Genomic DNA, 26037 nt, shown 5'->3' on the forward strand with positions numbered 1-26037 from the left:
ACATGCGTAAGTAACTTAATATATTAAAGGCAGTATATATATGTGTTAGAGTATATAAATGGCAAAAAGTGAGAGTGTGTGATTGTGAGAGTGGCTCCATGGATGAGTGTTTGCTTGTGTCAGTGATCATATTAGAACGTAAGAATGTGTTAGTATTTGTATGACTAAGTGAGCTGGTGTGTGTATAACTGTATAGGTGAGTAAATGGCAGTGTGAATAATTACTTGCATGACTGACTAGGTGTGTGAGAACCTCTATGGATGAGTGGTGGTGTGTGAGTGTCTCTATAGGTATATGAGTGCATATGATAATCCTGTACTGAGCGACCATAAGTATGAGTGACTGTACGGGTGAGTAGGTGGATGTGTGAGTAGACCTAAGAATCAGTGAGTGGGTATGTAGTTTTTGGTGTTGGAGTGTCTATGGTTTTGAGAATGGCAGTCTGTAATTTAGAGTCGGTGTATGTAAAGTTATGTTAGGGTGCAAGAAGATGCATGGCATTTTCTAAAGGAGGATATCATCAGTGATGTCATTAGTGATGTTATTTGAGATGTCATCAGTGATGTCACTGACCATGTCATGAGTGATGTAATATGTGAAGTCATCAGCAGTGCCTTGTGGGGAGCGAGTTATAGTTAGCTCTACTAACTATAACAGTTACATTTCTCTGGTTTTGTACGAGTGAAATGTCTAACTAACTATAACGTCCCTGAAACCTATGGTTTTGTTCAGTGAATTTTTAAGGTTTCTTAAATGCTAATTTTTAACTATAACGTCCCTGAAACCTATGGTTTTTTTCAGTGAATTTCAAAGGTTTTTGAAATGCTCATTTCTAACTATAACTTCTCTGAAACCTATGTTATTTTAATGAATTTAAAAGGTTTTTTACATGCTAATTTCTAACTATAACATAGCAGTCGCTTTTGAAGAGTGGTGGAGAAAGGTGAGCATGGCCTTCAAACACCTTTGAGCAATCCCTCTGTGTTGGATTCAGGGGAGGTAACAGGAGGGATAGGGAGCCCCCAAAGTCAACCTTGGGGACCAACTACCCCTTTTATTACCTCCAGTAAGTCCCACACAGCAGGATTGCTAACTTGTTATATCAGGTCCACCCCCTCCCTGCACCACTGTGCAAACACGCCCCCTGGTGCATTGTAAGTGGTGGGATTAAGTCCCCTAAAATCCTGGTCTCTGGGGGCCAACTAGCTCAACAGGTAACTCCAGTAATCGCCAAAGATCTGTGTTGCAGAGAGGTGTAAAAAGTTGTGTTGTCTCGAGCAACCTCTCTGCAATGCAGCTTTGTGGGGCCTACTGGAGGTACCTGGTGGGCTACTTGGCATCCAAGGACCCTCAGGATTGAAGGGGACTTTATCCCCAATTTACAACAAGCCAGGGGGCACATGTGCAGACTTGTTATGTCAGGTCCCACCTCCTCCCTGCACCACTGTGCAAATGTAACCCCTGGCATGTTGTAAATTGGGGGAGTAAGTCCCCTTGAATCCTCAGGGTCCCTGTGGGCCAACTAGCCCACCAGGTACCTCCAATAAGCGCCACAGAGCTGCGTTGCAGAGTGGTGTGAAAAGGGGCATGGACACAGATCACCTCTCTGCAACTCAGCTCTTTGGCACTTATTGAAGGTACCTGGTGGGCTAGGTGGCCCCCTGGGACCCTCAGTATTCAAGAGAATGTAATCCCCAACTTAAAATGCACCAGGGAGCACTTTTGCGGAGTGCTGCAGGGAGGGAGCAGGGACTCCGGAGAGTTTCCAGTTTCTTTTCTTCTCTTTTCTGGGAATGGGGGCTGCATGGCCCCCCTTCTCTGGGATATTTTTGTCCCCAGGGACCCCATCCCTCAGGGCCTGAGCATTTTCTTTTTATTTTAGAAAAAAAGGGAAGGGGCTGCATGTCTCCCTCCTCCGGGCCATTTCTGGCCCCAGGGACCCCATCCCCCGGGCCCCCCCTTTTTCTTTTTTTAACTAATGTGGGGGGGGGCACATGAGCTGCCTCCTGGGCCGCTCCTGGCCCCGGGGACCCAGGCCCTCAAGGCAGGCCCTTGAGGCCTGTGGGGGAAGCCCCAATGCCCCCAGGGTTCAGCCAGCCAGCTCCCGCCTGGGGAGTCAGCATTGCTTTGAGCAAGGGGAGATGCTGACATGCAGCTCCCCTTGCTCAAAAGCAATCTGCTTTGCTCCATTGAAGTGAGATCAGGTTTCCCTACTCTTGTTTCAGAGAAGCAAAGTAGAGTTTGCAATGAAAGGGCGCCCTGTCTTTGAAAGTAGCCGTGTCCCAGGAGTGGGCATCCCGGAACATTACAGGCACCGGCCCTTGGGAGTGGCGCTCCCCGGGGCCATCAAGGGCTCCAGGAGGGGGCCATGTGGCGCCCTTCCCAATGTTTACAAAGTCCCGGGGAGGTGGAGGTCTCTGGGGCCAATGGTCCGTACCTCCAAATTTGCATGCGCATTTTGCATTGCCTGCGCGCATGCGGGGACGGCCACGCATGCGCAGTTTTGACCAAGAATGCGATGAAGACAAAGAGGGCAGTCAGGGCATGCAGCAGAAAAGGTAAGGCATTTTTCTTTACTTAAATCATTTTTTGAAAGTTTTTACTTATTGTTAATAGGGTGGGTGGGAAGCGCGGGCTGGCCATATCTGCTCCTCTTTGGAGTGTGTGGAGTTTTGCCTACTCTGCATTCTCAGCGGGACGCGGAGTAGGCAAAACTCTGCAAACTCGGCGGGTGGAGCAGAGTTTTCCACCCACTTTTAATGCTTCCAAGTGCAAATTAATTTTTTTAGCAGTGTGAACAAATAGAAATATAATTTCTCTAACCTCCACAAAAAAGATACAGTGTGCAGTGATGCTCATGTAATCAGTGGCTGGCATCTGTTCCACATGTCTGTTGTCAGATAGATAGTTTGAACAGCACTCTGCTGCAAAGCTTGTCCAAGTAATTAAAGCACATAGTGATATAGTGATATAGTGCTGGACCAGAATCTATGGCAAAATAGCTGAGGATGCGAACCATCCATTTTGGACTGATGGCTGCCACAAATTCTAGAAAAAACTACTCCTTCCAAAGGAGAAAAAGGGAGGAAGTCTAGTGCTAACATTTTAGCCAGCTTCCCATTTAGCAAACATGCTGTTTGGTGGTTAGTTTGTACTGCTCCTTCTGCCTAAATATGCCAGGAATAATTGCCTGGATTTTCTTTTCGGGTGCCATGGATGCAGGCAACTTCTTGAAAGTACAAGGTGGTAGACTCAATGTGCATCTCAGCGAGGCTGTGACTGTGTGCTCTTGCCTTGGTTCCTCTGCCTGACTCTGATTCTAGAGCCATTGCGATGTTGATATGCGGACAATACTACTGCACTGCTGAGCACAGGGCTGAATTACGTACCAATATTGTTACCCTCTTCTTCACATTCACCTTCCACCATGATTGGAGCAGATTCAGATTCCCTGCTCTCACCACCTTCCCCAACACCACTTGCAGTTCTTTTGCTAGCGTGCATGTTCCAGTGCATTACATGGTGTTTTTTCAAATGGGTTGTTTGGTCTCTGTACCATATTCTTCACTAAGCATAACTCGACTAACATTTGCATTGCAACTGGAGCATATGGTAATATTTGCCTCCTGCTTGCTAATCATAAAGAAGTCCCAACCTGGGGATGTCCACTTTTTGACACTGGTGCCACTGGTAATGTTCGAAGAAGTGGCGGTGGGAGGGTGTTTCAATAATTTTCTCTCTGCAGTGCTCCTTCTCCTGAGGTGGTTGTGGATGCAGGTCCCAGGGTCATTGCAAACATAGAAGCTGGCAGTGGTGGTATCTGTGCTACGTCCCTCAGAGTAGGTTGAGATGGGGTAACATTGATTTTCTCTGGGGCTGGGTTGGCTAATATACACGATGACTGGGTCTTCATCGTCCTCCCACTCTTCATCCATAGCTCTAAATCTATCAAGAACCATCCTTTTCTCTTGCCTCACCTGGCATGTCTCAGACTGAGGCTTGATCCAAGTGGAGCCTTGATCATTGGGAGCTGTACTTTGGGAAGAAGACTGTGGAGTACCCTTCCTTTTTCTTGCTGGAGATCCGTAAGACAGTGGATCTTCCAAAAGTGCCATTTCTTCTACTTCCTCTGCATGGGGCTCAATCTCCTGAGGTGCTCCTACTTTGGGAAGAAATACTATTGCTGGCTGCAAATGTTGTTGTCCACTTGGCTGAGTTTCAAGCAACGATTGGGTACTACTTTGCAAAAGAGCTAACTCCAATTCAGCATCATTGCTCATCAGAGTTGCTGTGATTACAGTGGCTGCCTCTGTGCCAGACATCGGCATGGCCCTAGGTTGGGGTGAGGCCATTGATGCAGGAGTGCTGCAACCATCTTGCTCCCTGGAAGCCAGAGTGGGAGGCACACAAAACTGGCCAGAAAAGGTCTGGGGCAATATACCAGTGGCTGTAAGCTCCTTCTTATCATTGGCTACTTTCTTGGTAGCACCTTTCTTTGGGGCCATCTTGAAAATGTCAGTTAACAGTGGAACTTAGATTCACAAGCTGGAGAGATGCGAGTACTGAAGTCATGTGATATGTGCTCATGCATCACATGCACAGGCCTTCTGTCTGTAGGTACTCTGAGTGGTGTCTCTTATCTTGTGCAATTAAAAGCAAACAGGCAAGAAAAGCATTAATGAAACATGGAATTGTTACAGTTGAATTAATAGTACAAACAATATCATTTAGTGTGGTTGCTTTGGTTATAAATAATTAACAACAATACAGTGTATCCATTAAAACCACACCAACATAAAGTTTCATTTACAATCAGGAAGGATAAGAATAAGCAACAACTTGCAATTGTAGCTGTTACTTTATGGGATGTGGCACTCAGGAAGATGTAGGTGACAATGGAATGATCCTTAGAAAATGTATGCTGCTGTGAAGATGTGTGTCTTTGGCAGACAGTTTGTTAATGGATGTTGGGAAAATGTGAATAAGAAAATTACAAAAATAAAAATAAAACTTTTATTTAAAAAGAAAACAGAAATTGTAAAACTTTTTTCTTTTTTCAAAACAAAATTAGAAAAAGACTTTGCTTAAAAATGAAATGAAAAAATGTATGTGAAAAAATTATTTAAAAAAAATAAAAATGTAAATTCGATAATTGCTGATGAACAGGGGATTACCAGCAGAATACCCTTGGGATTTGGGAGACAAGGAGTAGTGCAGGTGAAAAATGCAGTAACTTTACAATGAACATTGAGAGGCAACTAGTCCACAATCATATTAATACATTGATATCAAGGAAAAGTAAATAAAATGAGCACAGACACAATGGCTTAGACCTCTACATACAAAAAGGATGGTTGACCAAAATAGCCTCATGGTCAAACAACACGCAAGGAGGCATGGACACAACAAAGAACATATGCAGGCCTCTGGCAAAAGCGCATTGGCTGGCTACACAAAATGGGCACCAGTCACATGTTCAACAACAACAACCAGCAAGAAGGCATCACCACAACAGGGAACTCAGGCAGGACTATGGCAAAAGCACATTGCCTGTATACACAAAATACATATATCTATCTATCTATCTATCTATCTATCTATCTATCTATCTATCTATCTATCTATCTATCTATCTATCTATCTATCTATTTATCTATCTACTATAAATGTATATATATATATATATATATATATATATATATATATATATATACATACATGAATACATACATATATATTCACTGAAAAAACCTTAGGTTTCAGGGACCTAATAGTTAGAAATTAGCATTTAAATAACCTTAGAAATTCCCTGAAAAAAACACAGGTTTCAGGGACGTTATAGTTAGTAGGACATTTCACTTGTACAAAACCAGAGAAATTCGGCCGTTATAGTTATTGAGCTAACTATAACTTGCGTCCCGGCAATGCACTGCCGATGAGATCACATATTACATCACTCATTACATGGTCAGTGATATCACTGATGACATCAATGATGAGATTTCAAATAACATCACTGATGATATCTGCACTACTTCGGTTGGGTGCCCAAGGTACTTAGTGGCCATGCACCAAAATATCACACAAACGGCCCCTCACAAAGGAAATACCAGGCACATTCAGTGGATTAGATGAGACCGGCAGCTTTATTAGCATGACATTATGCATTTCAATCCTTCCTCAAATGCCTTCCTCCAACAAGACAGTACTTTTGGGGTCCAACATTATATGGCGCCTGCTTCGCAAAGATAGGCAAAGATTGCACGGTGGTCGTAGCAGTTCTAGGTGCCTCAGGTAAGTATTTCCTCCGCATGTGGGTGGCGCTCACGTTCCTGCTAATGACACCAGTAGATCAAGCATCACACTGCTCGTCCCAGAATCCAACATCCGCCGCTGGCAAGCCTTTCGGGAAATCCCGGCCTGGCATCCTGGGCTGGAGTCAGTCCCAAACAAAGTTGCTTTTGACGTTGTAGCAGTGGCGGTACAGCAATATTCCAAGTTCTTTGAAAAACAGTCCCAATGTGCCACTTTGCCTGCCGCACTACTTCGGATGGCATGCCCAAGGTGCTTAGTGGCCACGCACCAAAATATCACACAAACGGCCTCTCACAAAGGAAAGACCAGACACACACAATGGATTTTTTGAGACCGGAAGCTTTATTGGCATGGCATTATGCATTTCGTAGTCAATCCTTCCTCAGATGCCTTCCTCTAACAAGACAGTGCTTTCAGGGTCCAATGTTATGTGGAGCCTGCTTCGCTATGATAGGCGAAGATTGCATGGTGTCTGTAGCAGAGTTCAGGGTGCCTCAGGTAAGTACCTCCTCCCCTTGTGGGTGGCGCTCACGTTCCGGCTAGTGACACCAGGAGGTTAAGCACCACATTCCGGTCCAAGAATCCAACATCCGCTGCTTGCAAGCCTTTCGGGAAATCCCGGCCTGGCATCCAGCGGCAGTACAGCGGTATTCCAAGTACTTTGATGCCTTCTTCCAACAAGACAGTGCTTTCTGGGTCCAACGTTATATGGCGCCTGCTGCACTGCGATAGGCGAAGATTGCACGGTGGGCGTAGCAGAGTTCTGGGCGCCTCAGGTAAGTACCTCCTCCCCATGTGGGTGGTGCTCACATGCCTGCTAGTGACACCAGTGTATCAAGCACCACACTGCCAGTTCCAGAATCCAACATCCGCTGCTTGCAAGCATTTCGTGAAATCCTATATATTTATATGTCACTCCTTTACCTTCTTGGGTAATACAAAAATGTGTGATGGACAGGGCCATGTGGACATTTTCTACAAAACCAAAGATGCAATTTTGATGCAAAATGTCACTATTGTTTGGAGGGTATTTGAGTTTTTGAGTGACGCAAGCAACTGAAAAAGCATACATCTACACGTCCACTGTAATATGCCAACAGGCTTACCATTGTACATCCTATGCACACGCATTCGCCATCTTTAACACATGATCACACTGCACAAACCATCATACACCAACACACCCACTATTGTACAGCTTCACTCCCACCATCATTCGTCCACAGAGTTTAAACAAAACCTGTCAAATTTCCTGAAAACCAAAAGATAAAGGGGAGTTTAAGTTGCCTATAGGATTCATAAGCGTTATGCTTTGAAATAAAAAAAAATAAGAAATTAACAATGTTATAGAACTGAGCAAAGTTTAGAAACAGTTACACCTTCGCTTTGTAACACCACTGAATTCTAACTGCCTCCCAGGCTGCGCCACAATCCTGTATTCTAAAGAGAAATGAGAACACGCTATGGGCCTAATTTATGACGCCCCTTGTACAGTCGAAACAACTCTTTTTTTTACATTCCATGGCGAAGGAGCCCTCTTAATATTTATGAGGCAGGACAAAGCCACTTTTTTTGGCTTATCGCTGCCTCATAAATATTGTGCCCTTCAATGCAGCTTTCTGAGTTAAAGGGGAGTGCAATTGGTGTTGCTGGGGGCGTTTCCAGCAATATCCATGGCATTTTGATAATGCCACAGATTGAAGCGAAATCATACATCTGACGCAGTGCCAAAAACGTAAGAGGCCTAAGGGAGGCACAACGAGGTTTCCCTACCTGCAAAAAAACAATCATCCCCTCAATGCAGGTACCCTTGCACCATGATGCAAAGGTGCCTGAGTTGGCGCTCGGCAGCCTTTTGTGCACCGGCGCATGGGAAAAAGTCAGGAATGCGCCATAGGTGAAACAGGACTTATACGATCCAAAACAAACAACTTTCTCATGGAAACCGGAAACATGACATCGACTTTACATATTCACTTACGTTCCACACGTTTCACGTTGCTTAATATTAACCTTCCTGAAAACAGTACACATAACAATCACCTGCATAAATATCTGAGTTCACAATCAAGATTGTAAGGAGAAAACTTTCAGGCTTACTAAATAGCCTCATTAATCAAACTCTCTAGTATAAGTTTGAGACTTAAGGGGGCACATTATCAAGGGGGTTTATCTCCGCTTTTTTGGCTTTAAAAGCCAAGAAAGCGGAGATAAAATTATCTCCCTATTGCCTAGCTGTCGCTAACACCAGTTAGCGACAGCTAGTAGGAGATAGTGACCATCTTGGGCCCCACTTTGCATGTCAGTGATATTTATCACTAATGACATGCAAAGTGGGCGTGCCAAGATGTTAGCGACTGGAAACAGTCACTAACATCGCTATCTCCTATTACCAACTTATGGAGATATTCGCGCTAAGCGAGAATATCTCCAAAAGCTAACACCTGCCCTGAGCAGTTCTTAGCCATGTTATCCAATAGGAGGTGGATAACATGGCTAAGAGCATTAGCTCGGTAATGCGTGAATATCGCTGACTTTTCAGCGATATTCATGCATTGCAGCCGGTTTTTATCGCATTTGCGATAAACCTTGGTAATACCAAGGTTTACCTGCGATAAAAATTGCCGCAGCGCAGCGGTAAATTTTTGTCTCTAACCAAGCAATAGCGATAATTATCGCTATTGCTTGGTAATATGCGCCAAAGTTCAGTAAATATGTGCCTGTCTTTTTCACTTTAATAGCAACCTTAACTTCCCTTTAACCTTAAGGAAATAGATTCAAATAGCAGACCTCATTTTCATTATATTTCACTTAATTTAGCCGGCAAAAGGAACACATTAAATGCTATTTATGTAGAGTAATAAAAATGCAGTTTATTAAGGATAAAATCACTCTGATATCAAAAGGAGTGATCATTTCCCAAGAGGCTTTAGTATTCATTCATATGTATGAGCCACATGTCTGTAAATGGATTTTCAGGTCCGTGATACCAAAGTCACCTGCAGTGAAAACGATGGAATGAGAGAGACTGACACGAATGAGAAATGTTTTAAATATTGATGCCTTTGATGAGTCAGGCAGTCCTGCTTGTCTACCGCCAAGCGTACCTAACGCAGATTTTCTAATTGGATTGTAATTCATGGATGCCCACCCCCTGAGCCACACCATGTCACATTTCACAGAGCTGTCCCTGGTTTTTGAGAACTGTGTGGGGAGGCGAGATAAGCACTAGAATTCCCAAAGATCTGCAGGTTTCAGAACTGGCAGATTACATACTGCCAATACTGCACGGTGTCATTTAATTCCAATAAAAGCAGCTTAGTGTTCATCCATAATCCCTCTGTTAGTATATCATGAACAAACAAAAATTACCAATGTGTCCCCCTGTATAAAAGGCTGATCATACCGGCTTTATTTCTGATTGTTCTCCTCCATTCACCATGTTTTCCTCTCCTGAGATTTTGCTAATTACTTTTTTTACCTACAATATAATGCGATGAACGTATAAAATATTGTGTCCTGAAGAGCAGCAGTTTATCTGAGATTAACAGCATTCGTGTGTCACTGAAACACAAGTCCTTAGCATGATTGAAATTAAGAAAAAAAAATCAGAAGAACACGGAACAATAGTGGTATTCCAGACATTCATTACCATTTAGACATTTAGGGGCAGATTTACACTGCACTGAGTCACTTTTCAAAGCACACGGATGCAACATATATACAACAATATGTCGCAACTCTGTGCTTCCACCTGCGCTAGTGCACAAACTGCTGCCATGCGCCGGCGCATGCACCCTTGCACCATAGCGCAAGGATGCCTGTGTCGTGGGCAGATTGTTTTTGTTCAGGAAGGGTTCCCTCCCTTCACAAATGGAAAGGGGCGACCATTCGGTCCCCCCGAACGTATGGTGGAGTACCCCGATCCCCCCGGGAGGCCATCTTGGGCGGGAGGCGAGTCTCGGCTGGTATGCCCGAAGCGGCGTAGCCGGGGCGCGCCTTTTCCCGTCCTGGAGTGGGTTGTCCTAGACACTGACGCGGCCGGCCACGCCCAGGGAGGCAGGCGGAGGCGGGTTTACGCCCGCCCGAAGACGGATAAAAGGAGCAACACGCCAAGAAAGCATCCTCTTGTTCCTGTGCTCTGAAGCTGCACCTCCCCGCTGCACGTGAGCTCGAGACGGAACGAAGAGCCAATTTTGAGCGTTGTAATTTTTGTTTTTGTTTTACAGATATCTTCGTTTGAGAATGCCGGGCAAGAAGGTCGGAAAGCGGGTCGGGACCGATCAGATGCTCCGCATGCTCATAAAGGAGGTAGCCGATTTGAAGAAGCAGATGGCGGTAAAAAACGGGGAGGGAGGACCGAAGCGAATCGTCGGACCAGCATTGCCGGGAGTAGTCCCTAGCGGGAGAGGCAAGAGGTCCAAGAGGGGGGCACCTGGGGGGGAGGCCCCGGTTCCCGATACACCGATAGAGGAGCCTATCCCGGTTCCGAAGGAGGGGCATCCGATCCCTGTGGTAGTCACCCCCGTGAACGGAGAGGATATGCCTCCCGAGTTGGCGGCACAACTGGCAGCGTGGTTGGGAAAAGATAGTGAGGGCACCACGGCTGACGACGCCAGGGCAGTAATGAGACAACTGCGGGAATCTAGAGAGGCTGCGAAGGCACCATCTTCTGTTCCCCCACAGGTTCCGGTGGCTGAGATTGCAGCAGGCGCGAGTTCGGCAGCAAGTACAGCACCTAGTTCAGGTAAGCGGCTACTGCCGATTGCGGGGGAGGGGTCTGTACCCTCACAAAGGGAGAAAGTGGCCCAGCATGTTCCACTTGAAATTAAGGAAAAGATTTGGGCCGATAAGTATGTGAACATGTTTTCTTTGCTTACTGACCATTACGAGATGGAGCATGTGAAGGGCCAAAAAGAGCTTATGCATCCGAGTGTTTGGCGCGCAAAAATGGCCGCCTTTAAGGTCGACGAAAACATAGGTACTTGGGGCAGAGCGTTTGGCATTTTTACCTCCATTATGGGTGAGCGAAGGCCTGAATTGTTGACGGAGTTGCCTATTTACCAGACACGTATCATGGAGTACTCTCTGGCATACGAGGGCAATCAGTGGTTTTGTTATGACAATATGTTTAGGAAGGCTAAGGAGCACGACCCAGCTCTAACATGGGATTGTTATGACTCCATTTCTTGGCAAAAAATGGAGAATTCAGGCATGTTAAAAGTACCATTGTCGGGGAGTAACGGGGGTGAGTCTTCCCGCCAATCCTCTGGGACACCCTTTTGGACGGGTGCAGGTAACGAGCACCGCTCGAAGTCGAGTGGCAGCACAGGTAAAATGGGGATTTGTTGGAATTTTAACAGGGGAAAATGTACGAGGCCCCAGGGGTCATGCAAGTTTAGACATGAATGTGGGGGGTGTGGACAGTCCTCCCATCCTGAGACCATGTGCAGAGCCAAAACGGGTGATAACGGTGGTAGGGGAAGCGCCAAACAGGTCTGAAATAGTCCGAGGGGCGCCTTTACCTACCCCGATTGATACCATGGCAATGATTCCTTGGCTCAACGAATACCCGGATCATGTCTCCGCTGGGTTGTTGCGAGACGGTTTTTCATATGGTTTCCGCATTCCAGTGGGGGATTTTCGGGGTAAAGCAAGTTGTAAGAACCAACTGTCGGTCCTGCAGCATACGGCGGTGGTACGTGTAAAGATTGGGAAAGAGGTGACTCGAGGGCGTGTTGCCGGTCCATTCGATTTTCCACCAGTTGCTGACTTTGTTTGTTCCCCATTAGGGGTGGTCCCCAAGAAGGACCCGGGTGAGTTTAGGCTAATACATAACTTGTCAGCCCCACGAGGTCTTTCCGTGAATGATGCGATAGACCCGGAAGTGTGTTCGGTGCGGTACGCATCTTTCGATGAGGCCGTCGCCATGTTGAATCGCCTGGGGCCCGGGGCGCTGATGGCAAAATCAGACATCGAGTCAGCGTTCCAGTTGCTCCCGGTACACCCAGACGATCAGCGTCTTCTTGGTTTCATGTTTCAGGGTCGCTATTATATGGATAGATGTATGCCAATGGGATGCTCTATATCTTGTGCTTATTTTGAAAAGTTCCGTTGTTTTCTACAATGGGTATTCACAAGAAAGACGGGTTTTCAGCATGTTATGCATTATCTCGATGACTTTCTGTTCCTGGGGGCAGCCGGGGATCCAGAATGTGGACAGGCTTTAAACGAATTTTGTGTCTTAATGAATCATTTTGGTGTGCCATTGGCACCAGGTAAGACTGTGGGTCCCTCGACTTCACTCGAGTTTCTGGGGATCGAGCTCGACTCGGAGGAAGGTTGCTTTCGGTTACCCAAGGAAAAAGTGTTAAAATTCAGGGCATCCCTTGAAACATGTATTCGAGTGTCTAAGGTAAACCTGCATCAATTGCAGCAAATGGTGGGCCAGTTGAATATTGCCCTCAGAGTAATGCCAATGGCCCGCCCCTTTTCCCGCTCGATTGCACAAGCCATGGTCGGCCTGAAGGAGGGACACCACCGCACGAGGCTCTCGGCAGAGATTCGCCAGGACATGCGCATTTGGCTGGCATTCTTGGCGGATTTCAATGGTCGAATTGTCTGGAACAAACCGGCGGTGTCCTCCGAGGAGCTGGGGCTGTGGACTGATTCGGCGGGGAGTATAGGTTTTGGCGCCATATTCGGTACGCAATGGTCGGCTCAAAAATGGCCGTCATGGTGGCACGAGTGCGGGCTGACGAGTAACATTGCTTTTCTCGAACTCTTCTCTATTTTGGTGGCCCTAAAAACATGGCCTGAGGGGTTCCGGGATCACTCTGTGGTGTTCTGGTCTGATAACATGACCGTGGTTGAGTGTATCAATAGTCAGGCAGCACGTTGCAAATGGATCCTGAGACTGCTCAAGGAAATTGTGTTATTGTGTATGCAGTTGAATGTGCTCTTTAGGGCGCGACATGTCCCGGGGGTATTGAATCAAGCGGCTGATGCGCTTTCTCGTTTCCGTATGCAGGCCTTCTGGGGTTTTCTGCCCACAGCGGACCGGGTGGCGGCACCCTTTCCCGAAGCTCTCTGGTCTCTCGGTGCCCCGAACTACAAAACCTCGTGGGAGAGAGTTTAGCACCCAGGACAAGGAAGGCATATGAAGGGGCGTTTCGTTCCTATTGGTCCTTTTTGGGTTCTGCTGGGGGGGACCTTTGGGGCCAGGAAGAGCTTGTTGTAAAATTTTTGATGTCTCTACATCGGGCAGGCAAAACAGTAGCTACGGCCCAGAGGCATCGGGCCGCCATTTCCTTTATGGCAAGGGCTCATGGGATCCGGGACCCGACAGCGTCTTTCGTGGTGCAGAAAGCGCTACGTGGGTGGCAACGCCTGGAGGGTCGCAGAGTAGATCGGAGACACCCGATAGGCCTGGATAGGTTGGCCCTGTTATTTTCTGTACTCCCTGCGACATGTTCATCTCAGTATGAAACAGTGTTATTCCAAGCCGCTTTTGCGCTAGCATTCCATGGGGCTATGCGGGTAAGCGAACTGGTGGCAAAGAACAAGCAGGATACGGTTGGGGGACTGTGCCGAGAGCACATTCAGGTTAAGGTGGAGACGATGACGGTCTCGTTTGTCAGGTACAAGACCGATCAGGGTGCGATTGGGGACTGCATAGTCATACATAGGATTCCCGGGTCTCCCATGTGCCCTGTTGTTTGCGTAGAGGAATATTTGGCGCAGAGGGTGGCATCATGGGGGGGGACCTAGTTGAGACACGCTGATGCCACCCCACTGACGAGGTTTCAGTTCCAGCGGGTGCTTGCGATGTCAATTTCGGCCGCGGGCTTGAACCCCGGCGAGTTCGGGACCCATTCCTTTTGGATAGGGGCTGCTACTGAGGCTACAGCCAGGGGTCTGAGTGAGGAAAAAGTAAAACGTTTGGGGCGTTGGTCCTCGAATTGTTACAAAAAGTATGTGCGGTTGCACATGTTGTGAAGCTGTAATGATATACTCACGCTTCTTGTTTTTGTTTGGTTTACAGTTTCGCAAGCTTACGAGGCGGGGCGGACTGTGCAGTCGACCCGACACTTGGGAACCAGCGGTCAGACATCACCGGCTGCGGAAAAAGAGGTGTGGGTCGTGGGCCACTCATACGTGAGGCGTGCCGCGGACGTATTCAAAGCAGGTGACATGATTCACATGGCTGGGGAATACGGGTACAGGGTGACCTTCTACGGAAGGGGCGGGCTCTGTATTGACCAGTTTCAATCCTTTTTTGAGGGTTTGTTAGGGCGGACAAGGTCACCGCCATCTATAATCATAGTCCATCTTGGGGGCAACGATTTGGTGGCCACTGGTAGACGACTTCTTCTCGAGGCAATGCTCTCCACAGTAAGTTGGTTGGCGAGAAGAGTTCCAGGGTGCACAATTGCATGGTCCCATATGATTCCACGGAAAGTGTGGCGGGGGGCGAATTCGGTTTCTGCTCCGAATCACTCAGTGAAGAAAGTAAATAACAAAGTGGGTAGATTGTTTCGATCAAGTACACTGCATTCTATTCCGCATGGTTGTATTAAGGGAGACAGTATGTACCTGGGGGATGGGGTCCATTTGTCCCAGGTGGGGAATGAGTTACTCATAGGAGACCTGATAGCTTGGCTAAAGAGTTTAAAACATGACCTTTAGGCAGGAGTTGTTGTGGGGGGTCCGGATAGCCGGTCAACTATCCGGCCTGTGGCGGTAAGGTCATGATCGGTGAGCAGTAATTGGAAGATCCCTATGGGGGGGCGTCACCCATTACGGATGGGAGCGCTCGGGGGAGGTGGCCATTGGCCCCTCAACGGGGAGGCGGTCCCTTTCTAAGGATGGGCCGCCGAAAGGAAAGGAAAGGCGGTCAAGGCCCCTTCCTGGATAGGAGGGGCTACAAGCCCCTCCTGGGGAATTTCCCGGGGCCAGGACACCTGCGACGGCAGATGTGGTAAGTTGTGTGGGGTGGGGAGGGGGTTTACGCTACCTTCTAGACACCTCACACGAGTCCTCGGACGACCTTTAAATGGCGTCGAGTTCATTGGGGCCCCCGTCAAGTCAAGGGAAATTGGTAGATGCACTTGAGGTACGCCTCTGTGCGGTCGCCCCTCACAAGTGGGGGGGGGTATTTCTGGTTTAGGGATCTGACACCGGTTACGACCTTGCCGTTGGCCCTTAAAAGTTAGGATGTACAATTTCAAGTTAAATGTTTTGTAGGATGTTAGTTCGGCTAGGAGAACCTTTGTATTAGAAATATGTTAAGGTTAGCCAAACATCGTAATGTGGAAATGAAATTGTACATTAATATGAAACTGTTATTTTAATGTTTTGATTTTGTTTCATATTTTAATAAATACCGCCGTGAGGGCCACTCCCTCCCGCCTTCCAAAAGTTCAGAACCGTTTCCGGTTTCCCATCCTTGGGGATTGTGTCGAGAGGGGGTGGCGGGTATCTCAGCCATATGGAAAGGGGCGACCATTCGGTCCCCCCGAACGTATGGTGGAGTACCCCGATCCCCCCGGGAGGCCATCTTGGGCGGGAGGCGAGTCTCGGCTGGTATGCCCGAAGCGGCGTAGCCGGGGCGCGCCTTTTCCCGCCCTGGAGTGGGTTGTCCTAGACACTGACGCGGCCGGCCACGCCCAGGGAGGCAGGCGGAGGCGGGTTTACGCCCGCCCGAAGACGGATAAAAGGAGCAACACGCCAAGAAAGCATCCTCTTGTTCCTGTGCTCTGAAGCTGCACCTCCCCGCTGCACGTGAGCTCGAGACGGAACGAAGAGCCAATTTTGACCCACCCACCAGCCCCTGAGGACAGCCAGTTGTTTTTAAATAAAGTTTTGATGTGGTAACTCTATTTCTTACAGGTTGTGATGATTGTCGTGTTATTTTGAGTATGCAATAAAGAATGGTCATTTACAGTATGTTTTTTCGAATAAAGTGATTCTGCACTAGTGTTGATCAGTAATCATACGTGAAATAGTTATGGTTGTTTTTTAAATTAGTAATTTTAGTTAAATTGTCGTATTTATTTTGGTCGGGCGGTAAGGTCATGATCGGTGAGCAGTAATTGGAAGATCCCTATGGGGGGGCGTCACCCATTACGGATGGGAGCGCTCGGGGGAGGTGGCCATTGGCCCCTCAACGGGGAGGCGGTCCCTTTCTAAGGATGGGCCGCCGAAAGGAAAGGAAAGACGGTCAAGGCCCCTTCCTGGATAGGAGGGGCTACGGGCCCCTCCTGGGGAATTTCCCGGGGCCAGGACACCTGCGACGGCAGATGTGGTAAGTTGTGTGGGGTGGGGAGGGGGTTTACGCTACCTTCTAGACACCTCACACGAGTCCTCGGACGACCTTTAAATGGCGTCGAGTTCATTGGGGCCCCCGTCAAGTCAAGGGAAATTGGTAGATGCACTTGAGGTACGCCTCTGTGCGGTCGCCCCTCACAAGTGGGGGGGGTATTTCTGGTTTAGGGATCTGACACCGGTTACGACCTTGCCGTTGGCCCTTAAAAGTTAGGATGTACAATTTCAAGTTAAATGTTTTGTAGGATGTTAGTTCGGCTAGGAGAACCTTTGTATTAGAAATATGTTAAGGTTAGCCAAACATCGTAATGTGGAAATGAAATTGTACATTAATATGAAACTGTTATTTTAATGTTTTGATTTTGTTTCATATTTTAATAAATACGGCCGGGAGGGTCACTCCCTCCCGCCTTCCAAAAGTTCAGAACCGTTTCCGGTTTCCCATCCTTGGGGATTGTGTCGAGAGGGGGTGGCGGGCATCTCAGCCATACACAATCTAAGATGCCGTTTTTCAACATCTATGTGTGCTGCATTAGCACACATAGAAGTTGAAAAACTTTATTGTATCAATGAGTGTTTATGTGCAGGAAGGTATCCCTTTCAGTAAATAAACAATCGTTAGAGGTGATTTCCTCTTTCTATGTGTGCTGCAGAACGCAGCACGCATTGGAAGAGAAAAAGAAAACGAGGATAAATGAATAAATTTCTGCTCGTTGGGCCTCCCTACTCCTACCCTGGCGAGGCATTGCATTTACACGCATTTCCAGATTCACGACTCCTCGTAAATCTGGAAATGTGTCTGGTTTCATGGCTGTTATGTGGAAACACCGGCAGCGACACCTGTGAAACACCTCTTTCACGCAAAATGCTGTGTGCAAAGGGGCCATATTTAAAAGGACGGGAAAAGTCACTCAGGGTGGCTTTTCCTGTTCTTGTAAATATGAAGCAGTAAAATGCGCCACTAGTAAGATACAAAAAGTGACGCACCAGTGGCGCAAGGCGCTTGTAAATCTTCCCCTTAGGACCTGATTACGTTTGACGCAATGCAGCGCAGCAAGATAACATCTGTGTTGCATGAAACGAAGCACGCAGAAATGTGCCATATTTACTAAGATATGGCACACTTTTGTTTCCTCCTTGTGCCGGCAAAAGGTGTGCTGCCTAGCACCAACACAGGCACCCTTGCACCATGATGCAATGGTGTTTGTATTACAGAGGCTATTATCTTTTTCTATGTGTGATGCCAAAAGCTACCACCACAAAATTTATTGTAACTCTGTGCAAGCTGTTGTACTGCATTACAAGTCTTTTCAAAGTCACACTGGGGAGCCCAAATCGCCCTTTGCGTGGCTTAGTGAATAAAACCTGCAAACGTAACGTTTCCTAGTATCGACTTGAGGGACAAAAAAGGCAATGCAAGTTATTTTAATTTGGTTTGTTTGGATAAAGAGACAATGCAAGTTCTTCGTAACTCAGGGCATGTGCTTGTTTTCTCAAAAAAATAAAAGCAAATCCAGAACAGAAATCATGAAAAGGGTAATGTACTTTATAAATGATAACATTTCCTAACAACCAAGATTTACCCAAAAAATGTACACATTTTTAGTTTCATCCAAATAAAAACGTTTATTCTTTAGAGGCAGTCATGAGCCTTTTGCGCTGCCTTTGCATCACGTTTTGTGATGCTATGGCAGCGCAAACCACCAAATCATATTCATAAGGCCACAGCAAGCCATTTTGCCTGTCTTTGAATGGCCTCAAGAATATAAAGTAAAGCAAGAAAATGAAAATTGCTGCATTGCCTTTCTGTGTGCGTGGTAGTCATTCCTTGGGGTTTGCGGTGGGTGTTCCCATGCAACAGCCATGGATTTTGATACATTCTCACATTTACAAGACCTTGCAGACCTGGGGATGCGCCAAAACCTTTTGCCTCCCCATAGGAGGCACAATGAAGAGAAAATGTTTTATTTTACCTCATTATTTCCTCAGGTTTTTGTACAGGAAGGTGCACCTTACTGCACAAAAACAATCCTGCATGCAAATCAGGAACTCTTACAAAATGGTGCAAGGGTGTTTTGTGTTGGCACTAGGCTGCCAAAATGATGGCTGGGCAGAGGCAAAAGCACAGGAATGTGCTGTATATAGTGCATTCCTGCCCTTTGACTTTACCGCAGGGAGCACAGCATGGTGACTTGAGGCACTGCCTTGTGCCAAATCCCATTAAATATGCCCCTAGATCTGTAAGGACTCCCAGAAGTACAGGGAGGTAGAAGGTTGCAAAAGATTGACACGAAGCAGATGAAGCTGGCCAGTCAGGTGTGAGCTGAATCAAGAAAGACAGGCCTAGATTTGCTAACACTTTACATTAAGTTCAGCTTAATCTTGCAACACACAATTAGGACAAATCATTGTGATGGGATCCACTGGGGAGAGCAAATCATGATTTGTGTTGAAATGTTGCCAAAGTAACTGGAAGTGGCACTCTGAGCTGCTTTGTGCTACATTGCATCAGGAGGTCGTACCAAGGGTGGTATATGGGTGTTTCCATGCATCACTCAAGGGGTTTGACATATATCCCCAATATACTAACATTTGTAGACAGGAATGTGCACCAAATATTTACTCCTCCTCATGGGAGATGTAACAGTGGAGCAAGTTTTAAAATTCTAACTTTGCATGTGTGTTGCACTGTACAACATGCATACAAAGTATGAAAGTTGTTAAAGCATATTTGTATTCTGGAATGGGCTGCACCCTTTGCAAAGCCTACACCACAGAGGACACTGACAGTGCAAGGGTACATCAATTGGTCCGTGGCAGACTAAAGTTTTACAGTTCATACAAAGGCATTGCAATATCATAGCAGATAAGGCAGTGTTTTTCGGTCATCACATCACATGCAGAGAAAGTAATAATAATAAAGCACAAATTGACATTTATATCAGACAGATGTTTGATCTAAGTCGGCGTTGCTGCTTTTCCTCCACTGGGTCTGCTGCATTACCTCAGGTTCAGTCACTTGTGGTGCTTGTGAGAAAATTGCACTTTTTTCATTGTCATCCCTATTTTTTGCTGAATTTTAATAGTCATTTGTAGGCTCTGCACACTGGGGCACTGCTGTCCAATGCCAGAGTTCAGAGTATGTGCTGTGACCCTACAAACATAGAAATTGCCTAATACCTGATTAGCGTATTCACCTTATCTACAAGGCCATATCATATGATACAGAAATGCACCCCTGGAAACAAAAGTGAAATGCCATCTGCTGACTGCAGCCCTTATTGTGTCATCTACTAATGTGGCCAAGTTTAACATGGTTTCAGGGTTCCTTCACTGTTCAGATTGTCAGTGTGAGTGAGATGACAAAGCTTTTATGAGGAGCCTGCTGCATCCCAGCAAACAGCAGACAGCAAACAGTGTGCCCGGAGTTTCCAGCGACTTGACAACCCGGACTCTAACCCATAGTGCAAACAGAGCAGCAAGAGCAGTGCAGCGGGTGCAGGAAAGAGAAAGCTCCTTCAGAAGTGGAATGGCACTACTGGTACCAGTGGTAAGCAGTGGCAGGCTATGGTCAGCAGAAGTGTGGCAGTAAGAACACTAGGCAACATGCTCCCAGTAGTACAGGAGGGGAGCTGGCATTAGGCCAGCGAACTTAGTCTTGCATGGGGGACATTTGCAACAACTGTAAAGCTACCCTCACCATTTCTGCATTGCCTACATACCTCTGAATATTGCCCACACACACTGCATTGCCCATTAATCGTCGTCAATCAAAATCAATCAATCAATAAATCATAGCATTTATAAAGCGCACTAATTACCCATGAGGGTCTCAAGGTGCTGGGATGGTGGGGGGGGGGGGGGAATGCTGCTACTGCTTGAAAAGCCAGGTCTTGAGGCGTCTTCTAAAAGGCGGCAGGTCTTGGGTCTGCCGTAGGTGGATGGGGAGGGTGTTCCAGGTATTGGGAGAATGATCTACTGCCGGAAGTCGCTCTTCGGATACGGGGGACGGTGGCGAGGGCGAGGGTGATGGATTGGAGCTGGCGGGTGGGGGGTGTAGAAGCTGAGTCATCTGTTGAGGTATGCAGGCCCAGTGTTGAGGAGTGCCTTGTGTGTGTGGTTGAGGAGCTTGAAGGTTATGCTCTTGTTAATGGGGAGCCAGTGCAGGTCTCTGAGGTGGGGTGTGATGTGGCTGTGGCGAGGGATATCGAGGATCAGGCATGAGGAAGCGTTCTGGATGCATTGAAGCCACCTCAGAAGTTTGCCAGAAGTGAGAGGAGAGTTCCCATACTCCCAGGACACTGCAGGATCACAGATTGAAACCCTGCACAAACTTAACAAATATCTTGCACATCTCATGAGTGTGCATGTAAGCAACACGGATAGAGAACCAAAAACAGCAAAGAACAGTGAGAACAGCAGAAGGTAGAAAGCATACCTTTCCTCAATCCCTCAATGCTCCCTCAAGGCTGCTGAGTCCGCTAACATTACTATGGCATCTCATGCCATTGGACAACACTCCTCATATCAGGCTACAAGTTATAACTCCAGAAAGCTGAAGCCCAAAAGTCAAGCTAATCATCTGGCTAACCTTCTAAATTGGCTATTCAAGTAATCGAATAAAATATGCTGCCTCTAGGCTTTAGAAGCCACCAGAGAAAGTACCAGTGTCAGCAAGACGATCTCAGAGTGCTACTCCACAAGATGAAGACACGCAGCACATTGCTCTGCATGACCAACCCCTGCACAGCCCTGGCAAGATGTTAGGATGCAAAAACAATATTGAAAGTCTTTCATTAGCATGCCTGTACCTCCCCAATTACTTCATATGGAGAATAAAAGGCCCTATAAAATGAATTTAAACCATGCCCCCTCAAATGACAGATCAGACTTGGCCGAGGCTGAAATTATAGACATAGACGTTATAGCATTAACCAACACAGTTTGAAACAAAGACTCAGGCGGTATTTCACCATGCACTTAAAGTCAATCAAAGAAGCATTAGTGTATAATGAGCTATGTAGAAATCTATCAAAGCAGGGCTTGTTGAGCAAAAATAGCACAGCAAGTGCAGACTTCAAAGCCTTGGACCCATTACCTCTTATGACCAGTGTTTAGACAGAATTATCGTAAACATAAATATTGTGGAAAAAATTCCCATGTCAAGAATACCAAGGGCAAAAATATTGTGAAGGCAAGTTTTCATAGGTCAGCAAAGTTTTACTATATATAACTCCACATATATGTACCTTGACAACATGTATATCTTCAAGGTACGCACATGTTGAGTGAAGGATAGTAAATGTATACTTACCTATTTTCTCCTACCTTCTCAATTTTTACGGTTCTCAATATTTTTGACATGATATTCTATCAGTGATCCATGATGACCAGCTGGCGGATCAGTGGAAACGCATGAAAGAGGTGTATCAGACAAATTGATTACCAAGACCTTAACCGTTTGCATGCTCATGACGGAATGGTTCTGTCATGAGCACCAATGCTCCTGTGCATAAGACTGAACCATTCCGTCATGAGCACAAGATCAGAAAATCCCTCTGCTGCAGACAGCAGAGGGATTTACCATTTCTTTCATGCCTGGGGAGGTGTGGAAGAGCTTCCCAAACCTCCCAAGGCCTGTTTTGTGATTTCCTTGCAATGATGATCACGCGCAATGGCGCGGAATCATCATTGCAATGAAAACAAAACTGAAACTTAGTTTCAGTTTCTCCGTTTCGGTGCTTGTGGGGCTATCTCAGCCCCCGAGTACCAAAACAGATGGGAGAGGTATCGTTGGAAAGGGGAGAATCTAACCCTTCCAATGGTACACTTCCCTAGTAGATCCCTGTTTCGGAATCATCCTAGGAGGGCGATCCCCAAGTAGGGATCTATCCACTAGCCACCAGGGAGGGAGGAGCGGCCCATGGGGCAAGGTCTTTTGCTCCCCCCATTAAATTTTCCCAGAAAGCATTTCGACTCCACCTGAGGGGCAGGCTTGGGGGCCAGCCTGTATGGGCATGCCAAAGCCCCTACCCTACCCCCAAAGAAGGAATAAGACTTCCTGCCCCCCCAGAAGACAGATCGGGCAATAGCCCGTGATCTGCCCCTGCTGCTGGGTAGTAGGAAATTTGTGACCAACATTTGTTTTTTTGGACTAGTTTTGAGGTTTGCAAGGGATTCTGGGTAACAGAACCTGGTGGAAGCCAGAAATGTCACCCCATCCTAGATTCCCTTGGGTGTCTAGTTTAAAAAATGTATAGATTTGATAGGTTTCCCTTCGTGCCAGCAGAGCTAGGGTTCAAAATCTACAGCTAGGCAGTTTGCAAAAAAAGGTCAGTTTTCACTGTGAAAATGTGGTGTTTCCACGTTGCATTTTTGTCTGTTTCCCTTCGCAGGCACTTTGCCTACCCACACAAGTGAGGTACAATTTTTCTTGGAAGACTTTAGGGAATGCAGGGTGGGTGGAATTTGTGGATCCTCACAGATTCCAGAACTTTCCACCACAGAAATGTGAGTGAAATGTGTTTTTTTGACAAAGTTTGAGGTTTGCAAGGAATTCTGGGTAACAGAACCTGGTGAGGGCCAGAAAAGTCACCCCATCCTGGCTTTCACTGGGTGTCTAGTTTAAAAAGTATATAGGTAGGCTAGGCTTTCCTAGGTGCTGGCAGAGCTAGGGTTCAAAATCTACAGCTAGGCAGTTTGCAAAAAAAGGGTCCATTTTCACTGTGAAAATGTGGTGCGTCCACATTGCCTTTTGGGCCGTGTCCTGTTGCGGGCACTAGGCTAACCCACACAAGTGAGGTACCATTTTTCTCTGAAGACTTTGATGAATGCAGGGGTGGTGGAATTGTGTGGATTGATGTATATTCCAGAACTTTCCACCACAGAAATGTGAGGAAAATGTGGTTTCTTATACAAATGTTGAGGTTTGCAAGGCATTCTGGGTAACAGAACCTACTGAGAGCCAGACAAGTCACCCTAATGGATTTCCCTGGGTTTTTAGTTTTCAAAAATGTATAGGTTTGCTTGGTTTCCCTAGGTGCTGGCAGAGCTAGGGTTCAAAATCTACAGCTAGGCACTTTGAAAAAAAAAAGGTTCATTCTCACTGTGAAAATGTGGTGTGTCCATGTTGTGTTTTGGGCTGTTTCCTGTGGCGGGAACTAGGCCTACTGACACAAGTGAGATACCATTTTTATCTGAAGACTTTGGGGAATGAGGGGTGGGTGGAATTTTGTGGATCCACACAGATTTCAGAACTTTCCACCACTGAAATGTGGGGATTTTATTTTTTATAAATGTTGAGGTTTGCAAGGGATTCTGGGTAACAGAACCTGCTGGGAGACAGACTAGTCACCCCATCCTAAATTCCCCTGCATATCTAGTTTTTAAAAATGTATAGGTTTTTTAGGTTTCCCTAGGTGCCGGCAGAACTAGGGTTCAAAGTCTACAGCTAGACACTTTGCCAAAATAGGGTCAGTTTTCAATGTGAAAATGTGGTGTGTCCACGTTGCATCTTGAGTTACTTCCAGTCGCGGGCACTAGGCCTACCCAAACAAATGAGGTACCATTTTTATTAGGAGACTTAGGGTAACACAGAATTGTAGAGCAATTGTTATTACCTATTAACTTTCGATGCATTTCGGCCTTTCAAATGAAAGACAATATGTAAAAAAGAAGTCACTTTGAAAAATGTCCTGTAAATCTCATGCTAGTATGGGAACTCACAATTTCGGAAAAGTGCAAAGATCTACTGTTTCTAAACTCTGTATTTTTTTCCAATTTCAGCAATACATAGGTATCTTTCATTCCAATTTTTTCATGTGCATATTTTCCAAAATTATTTGCTATACACCAGGTACATAATAAAAAAAAAATTGCAAGATGCTGCTCAATTATTGGCTCTGGGTTCATTGGGTTCTATATATCCACAGAACCAGAAAGGTCCAGAGGATGTAACAGTATATTGCTTTCAAACAGAGGTCATAATTAGAAGAAGTTACAGGTGAAATTGTTGGCTGTTTATTTCAACTAATTTAAAATTTTTCCTATATACAACTGTTAGTTTCTATAAAGAAAGCTTAAAGGATCTACACAAATGACCCCTTGCTAAATTCAGATTTCTGTCTACTTTTGTAAAATGTATAGCATTCCAGAATCCATTATTGCTTTCATACCCATTTCAACCTTAAATGGAAGAAGGTTGAAAGAACAAAACATAGCAAAAATAGGCCCAGTAAAATGCAAAACTGTGTAAACATTTTTTGTTTTCTGAAAAAAGTCTGTCAGTTTCTAAAAGCTGGGAAAATGGTGATTTCAGCCGCACAATATTTTTGTTGATACCCTCTGAAGGGAAAAAACAGACACTTTCATTTGCAGCACTTGTTTCCCATTTTTCCTGCAAAAAAACAAATCTAGCTGTATTTTGGTTAATTTATGGATCCCCCTGGGGGAATCCACAAACCCTGGGTACCTTTAGAATCCATAACATAATACAACATCAGCGATGAGGGATTTCAACGTGTGCACTAGTCACAATATAAATTATAGCATTGGTTCAGTGTTGACGCTCTACTCTCATTGGTCCACCGATTCAGGCCACTATTTCACAAGACAAATTATAATTTAAGTGAAAGTAGCATCTTCTCAGTATCACACACTGTATGAATCCTTAATTCACAAATGCCCAAAGAACAATCAACAGGCCATATTCCAAGTGTAAAGTAATATTTTTTTACTTTAATTCCAATAATTTCAACATGACATTTCCATGTTCACTATACAACGATATTGACAGCCTACGTGTTTTGTCCTTTGCTGGACGTCATTAGGGCTACATTTAAGTTCTGCTCTCATTCGCTCCTTGAAGTTGTGAGCTCTTTATTCCCTAATTGTTCTTGACTCATCAATATCAAATTTCAAATTTGTCATATTTTGTCAGTTTTAGTTGTATTTTCTATTGCTCAGTTCAGCTCTGTTCCTCACTGTATTAGTGTCCAACGTTGCAGAATAAATATTTTTCACACACAACTTGATAATCTTCTTAAGACAGCAGCGGGATTTATCAGATCGGCTGTTCGTGGAAACTAGCGTGGGGTGGAAATTGCAGATTGAAAGATAACCAACGAGTAAATACAGGAGGCATATTAGATGTAATGACCTGTATGCATCACTGTACGAAAAATGATGCCAACATGTTTGTGCCTCTATTCACCCATAGGTCTAAGGCATTCATCAGGTCCGTGTATATGCCCCCTACACAGCAATTAGTTATATAATATAATATATATATAGTTATAATATATTATATAATGATAATAATAATAATAATAATAAATGTTATGTGCCAGTTTTTGCAGCCATAAAAGAGACAATAGTAAAAAACATCAAATCATTTAT

This window comes from Lissotriton vulgaris, chromosome 9 (genome assembly GCF_964263255.1).
Source record: "Lissotriton vulgaris chromosome 9, aLisVul1.2, whole genome shotgun sequence".
In the NCBI taxonomy this organism is placed as follows: Eukaryota; Metazoa; Chordata; class Amphibia; order Caudata; family Salamandridae; genus Lissotriton; species Lissotriton vulgaris.